The sequence below is a fragment of the Mizuhopecten yessoensis genome, unplaced genomic scaffold (genome assembly GCF_002113885.1).
Source record: "Mizuhopecten yessoensis strain PY_sf001 unplaced genomic scaffold, ASM211388v2 scaffold5303, whole genome shotgun sequence".
Taxonomy (NCBI): Eukaryota; Metazoa; Mollusca; class Bivalvia; order Pectinida; family Pectinidae; genus Mizuhopecten; species Mizuhopecten yessoensis.
The window spans coordinates 9,037-15,908 of NW_018405981.1; the positions used below are offsets into that span (position 1 = coordinate 9,037).

Here is a 6,872-nt window from a genome sequence, read left to right on the forward strand (position 1 = left end):
GATGTGGGGGGTGGGGGTGGGGGGATTATGATGCTTGCTTTACTTTCAAACAACATTTAATTTTGAGGTGCTCCAGATAAAAAGTAGAACATTTCTGAAATGTGTATCTTATGGTAGTGGAAAATGTCATATCACTAGGTTTTACTCTTTCTTTCCTCTTTTTTGTTTTGTTTTTGTATTTCAATAATAATAGGTCAACCTTTTATGCGGTGTGAGGATCTCCGATTCCACTTGGTGGGATGCAATCATTTCTCCTGTCTTGCTTGAAAATACCTTAAAAAGGGACAAATATTTTCGTACTTTACTACAAATATACATGAGTATGACTTATAATATTAGTGCGAGTTTGCGCAATTAGAATTTACACAATGCAAGCATATTATTCATTTCATAGTTTTCAAGATATATAACCTTCACATTTTATACATGTACCTTAACTGCCACGAGTAAAGTGGGGTTTTTATGTTAATAACACGGTCACTGTACAAACAGATATAATTATCACGGTTCAATATTTCACGGTAGAGACACCTGTATATCGTGTAATGACCAACTGTGTATGTACGTACCGAAAACCGAGTGCTACTTGAACCTTGGTCAATTGACCCCACCAAATGGCCGTACCTTTCGAATGTTGCCATCACGTCTGAAAAAAATTGTATCATATCAATAATATACACATGAGTGTAGGACCTAGATTACGCGTCTACATAAATAACCTATTGTATTGAATGTGTTGATATCGGGAATAAAGTGGTAGATAAGCGGCCTAAAGTGGTAGGTAAGAGCCTAAAATGGTAGATAAGCGGCCTAAAGTGCTAGATAAGCGGCCTAAAGTGGTAAATAAGCGGCCTAAAGTGGTAGGTAAGCGGCCTACACTGGTGGATAAGCGGCCTAAAGTGGTAGATAAGCGGCCTAAAGTGGTAGGTAAGCGGCCTAAAGTGGTGGATAAGCGGCCTAAAGTGATAGATAAGCGGCCAAAGTGGTAGATAAGCGGCTTAAAGTGGTAGATAAGCGCCTAAAGTGGTAGATAAGCGAACTAAAGTGGTAGATAAGCGGCCTAAAGTGGTAGATAAGCGGACTAAAGTGGTAGATAAGCGACCTAACGTGGTAGATAAGCGACCTAAAGTGGTAGTATGCGGCCTAAAGTGGTAGCTAAGCGGACTAAAGTGGTAGATAGCGACCTAACGTGGTAGATAAGCGGACTAAAGTGGTAGATAAGCGACCTAAAGTGGTAGTAAGCGGCCTAAAGTGGCAGGTTAGCGGCTAAAGTGGTAGATAAGCGGCCTTTAGTGGTAGATAAGCGGCCTAAAGTGGTGGATAAGCGACCTAAAGTGGTAGATAAGCGGCCTAACGTGGTAGATAAGCGACCTAAAGTGATAGATAAGCGGCCTAAAGTTGTAGATTAGCGGCCTAAAGTGGCAGGTTAGCGGCCTAAAGTGGTAGATAAGCGGCCTAACGTGTTAGATAAGTGGCCTGTCTAGTTGAGGCTGAACGCATCTCTGCATTCAATGAGCACCTTAACTTATCCAGTCACGGGGAAGGGGGGCGCCTTGCTCTGCAGTCATTGGAAATGAAGTCAGCAGTCGTAAGGGTATGAACATTGTTTATAATGTGCATCTAGTTAATTTAAATGAAATTTACCTTATATAAACATTTATAATATCCACTACGCAAGTAGGTAGGGGGAAATTCGTCTTCTACACAATGTTTGATTGCCTTGTCCCAAAAATCCAAAGCTCTTGGTAACCTAGTAATCCAAAGCTCTCGGTAACCTAATACTACAAAGCTCTCGGTAACCTAATACTACAAAGCTCTCGGTAACCCAATAATCCAAAGCTCTCGGTAACCTAATAATCCAAAGCTCTTGGTAACCTAATAATCCAAAACTCTCGGTAACCTAATAATCCAAAGCTCTCGGTAACCTAATAATTCAAAGCTCTCGGTAACCTATCTTATGTAACTGTCATAACAAGGCTACAGAGGAGCCACGTCCAACTTCGCATCCTGTCAAATTTACTGTTACACTGACAATGATGCTTTAGGGGGCAGGCACTCTGCAGTAAACACCTGGTAAATGTATAATAAGATGCATATACATGTAGTGTATAACTTGCGGTTAAGAGACTGTATACACATCAGCAGGTTTTCTGTGCTTAATCTTTCGATTGCATAAGTGACTTTTCTATATGATATAGAGGTCAAAAACCGGTTATTTGATTAGTATTGAACCCAGTCGTCTTTCCCGTCTGTTAATGAGATACAGGTATACCAGGAGCAGTCGCATACCTGTTTCTCATTAAAAGACGGGAAAGACGACTGGGTTCAATACTACTCTACGGATGAAAAAATCTAATTTCTCTGCATTGGCGAGACTACATCAGGTGTGTGGATCATTTAACGTGGACTGAGGAATAAATATAGTTATGGTTTAACATTATGTTATATACAATTCTGTGTAGTCCATTGGACTGGAATGGCAACAACTGGTTCACCTGTTGTCAGTCTAATGTGACCGGGCGGAATGCTGTGCTGGGTGCCTTCGATCACAGACACATAGTTTTCAAAATGCAGCCTACATGTCATCAAATTGAGAAATTCGTTGAATATATTTTCTGGTTCCCATTTTCAACGTTTTATATTGGCCTGGGACCATTTTTGTGACAATTCAATATGGTAAAGTGCAATAATTCATGGGTTCCATTTTCATAAAGAAAAGTGGGGGCTTTTTCAAAATATTGGTTATAGAATGGTGTCGTAATGATCTAGGGTAGTTTTTACGATCAATATGGACTCGGGTCATTTTTTAAAACATTATATTTAAATGTATATGAAGTTATGAAAAGTAGGTCGCAACTACCTTTTTGTGAAACAAACAGTTTTACGTTATTTTCGGAAGAAGATTGTTTATTCCTAACGCAGGTCAAATTCGAACAAGAGGCCCAATGGGCCTGCATCGCTCACCTGGTATAAATCTCACACTTGTAACTTTAAAAGTTATCTAAAATAAAGCTACAGGTAAAATATCAGTATTTATGATAAAAATTCATTCAAAAGACCCATTATTTATTTATTTTAAACATTCCACCCCTGTGATTGAAAGTCGAACAAAGTCATTATGTTGAACAAATTTTATAGCCTTTCATCTCAGGATGCAATTTGCAAAGTATCAACATCCTGGGACCTATGGTTATTCAGAAGAGGTCGTTTAAAGATTTTAAACAAATTTGATTCCTGTGAGTTTGAATATAAGTCAAAGTCATTCACTTTAACGAACATGGTAGTCCTTGATCCCAGCATGCTACTGACTAAATATCAACATCCTGAGTCTTTTGGTTATTCAGAACAAGTTGTTTAAATATTTTGAACATATTTGCTCCTTGTGACCTTGAATATGATTGAAGGTCAAACATTTAAACAAACTTGGTAGCCCTGTGACAGATTTCATATATTTAGTTTTTTATTCGTTTTCTATATTAAGTGATGAGCTTGTCGTGAAGAAGTTACCCCTCTCCCCTAAACAACCAAAAAGAAGAGACGACGAATTCTGTATAGGACATTTCAACAACTTAAGTGCTTTTGTGACGTCACATTACCAAGCCCCTTGTAACTTCAAGGTTTCGTGTGAAAATAACAAATGGACTTTCTTGTTATAATAGAAAAAGCAGTAGAATGTTATCAAAAGTAAACCTCGTATTGGCTTATTTATAATTATTATTATTATTTTCAAATAAATGAATAAATACATAATGTTTTCGCACATCAGAAATAGTTGCCTGAATTTTAAGTGAAATTACAAAGAATGGTCAAGATTCGTTTTTCTGTTTTTCTGAAGATGGCATAGAAATACTTGTAAACCCCTTCTTTTATTTTCCATTGCAGATTTGCATACGGAATAAAACTTGTTCGAGTCTTAAAAAAACTGGTTAAGGGATATCTTATGTTTTACAGAAACCGTCCGGCGTGAAATACCAGAGTACTACATATAGCACCAGTAGATCGTCAATAGAAGTCATAGACTTATTATTATTATTATTATTATTATTATTATTATTATTATTATTATTATTATCTTTATTTCCTCCAAATAAAGATTACAATACATTTCATATTAATAAAGATAAAATAATTCATTAGCAAAATCAGAACAATGGATAATCACATACATGTCACAAAAATGTATATATTTTATTAGACATTGCGTAAGGTATGCGTACATTGTACATTAAATATTCTCAGCATGTGAATAAACAAAGAAAGTGTCATGAATACTTTTGTAGTAACCTATCATAGTGATATAAAAGGTATGACGTCGACAACGGTGAGTTACCCACATGTTTATAAGAACAGGACACCTACCTGCCACACGTATATTTCCGTTCAACACAATCCTGGCGGTTATAACTGACAACTCCAGCAGCCTTATATATGAAGCATGTGTAGACGAATCTATTTGTAGCAATTTTATGCATATGCATGTGCTGTGTACACTTTCAGGCCCATATCATATAACAGCTTGGAATGATATATTTCTACCACAATACGCTGTGTTATTCCACCCTCAGATCATTGTATAAACACGCAGACTGTTAGATAAATATGAGTTATATACCACACGTGGTACTGTATAACATAAAACGTGTTATAGGTACAGTGGTATACGAGGGAACTGTATAACAGCAAACGTGTTATAGGTACAGTGGTATACGAGGGTCCTGTATAACAGAAAACGTGTTATAGGTACAGTGGTATACGAGGGTGATGTACAACAGAAAACGTGTTATAGGTACAGTGGTATACGAGGGTACTGTACAACAGAAAACATGTTATAGGTACAGTGGTATACAAAGTACTGTACAACAGAAAACGTGTTATAGGTACAGTGGTATACGAGGGTACTGTATAACAGAAAACGTGTATTAAGTACAGTGGTATACGACGGTACTGTATAACAGAAAACGTGTTATAGGTACAGTGGTATACGAGGGTACTGTACAACAGAAAACGTGTTATAGGTACAGTGGTATACGAGGGTACTGTATAACAGAAAACGTGTTATAGGTACAGTGGTATACGAGGGTACTGTATAACAGAAAACGTGTATTAGGTACAGTGGTATACGAGGGTACTGTACAACAGAAAACGTGTTATAGGTACAGTGGTATACGAGGGTATAACTAAATACATATAATAAAACCATAAATTACACAACCTACTTCCGGTTTGTGATGTTTGTCTTAACCTTTGAGATCTCTTTGCACAATCATATATATGTATCCCTATATATTTGTACTCGGACATCTCAGTATCCCGATATATCTGTACTCGGACATCTCAGTAACCCGATACATCTGTACTCGGACATCTCAGTATCCCGATACATCTGTACTCGGACATCTCAGTATCCCGATATATATGTGTACTCGGACATCTCGGTATCCCGATACATCTGTACTCGGACATCTCAGTATCCCGATATATCTGTACTCGGACATCTCAGTATCCCGATATATCTGTACTCCGACATCTCAGTATCTCGATATATCTGTACTCGGACATTTCAGTATCCCGATATATCTGTACTTGGACATCTCAGTATCCCGATATATCTGTACTTGGACATCTCAGTATCTCGATATATCTGTACTCGGACATCTCAGTATCCCGATATATCTGTACTCGGAAATCTCAGTATCCCGATATATCTGTACTCGGACATCTCAGTATCCCGATATATCTGTAATCGGACATCTAAGTATCTCGATATATCTGTACTCGGACATCTCAGTATCTCGATATATCTGTACTCGGAAATCTCAGTATCCCGATATATCCGTACTCGGACATCTCAGTATCCCGATATATCTGTACTCAGACATCTCAGTATCCTGCTATATCTGTACTCGGACATCTCAGTATCCCGATATATTTGTACTCGGACATCTCAGTATCCCGATACATCTGTACTCGGACATCTCAGTATCTCGATATATTTTTAATCGCACATCTCAGTATCCCGATATATCTGTACTGGGACATCTCAGTATCCCGATATATCTGTACTCGGACATCACAGTATCCCGATATATCTGTACATAGAAATCTCAGTATCCCGATATATCTGTACTCGGACATCTCAGTATCTTGATATATCTGTACTCGGACATATCAGTATCCCGATATATCTGTAATCGGACATCTAAGTATCTCGATATATCTGTACGCGAACATATATGTATCCCGATCTATCTGTACTCGGACATCTCAGTATCTCGATATATCTGTACTCGAACATATATGTATCCCGATATATCTGTACTCGGACATCTCAGTATCCCGATGTATCTGTACTCGGACATCTCAGTATCTCGATATATCTGTACTCGAACATATATGTATCCCGATATATCTGTACTCGGACATCTCAGTATCTTGATATATCTGTACTCGGACATCTTAGAATCTCGATATATCTGTACTCGGACATATCAGTATCCCGATATATCTGTACTCGGACATCTCAGTATCCCGATATATCTGTACTCGGACATCTCAGTATCCCGATATATCTGTACTCGGACATCTCAGTATCCCGATATATCTGTACTCGGACATCTCAGTATCCCGATATATCTGTACTCGGACATCTCAGTATCCCGATATATCTGTACTCGGACATCTCAGTATCCCGATATATCTGTACTCGGACATCTCAGTATCCCGATATATCTGTACTCGGACATCTCAGTATCCCGATATATCTGTACTCGGACATCTCAGTATCCCGATATATCTGTACTCGGACATCTCAGTATCCCGATATATCTGTACTCGGACATCTCAGTATCTCGATATATTTGTACTCGGACATC

The 6,872-nt window shown here is 38.1% G+C and overlaps 1 long non-coding RNA gene across 1 annotated transcript; it reads right to left on the reverse strand.

The window, feature by feature from the left end:
• Positions 1-192: 192 nt before the first annotated feature.
• On the reverse strand, positions 193-4,422 carry LOC110450539. The gene is made up of 3 exons (XR_002462985.1): positions 4,360-4,422; positions 570-646; positions 193-273 (listed from the first exon to the last, which is right to left on the reverse strand). It is a non-coding gene; the product is annotated as an uncharacterized LOC110450539 (long non-coding RNA).
• Positions 4,423-6,872: the final 2,450 nt, after the last annotated feature.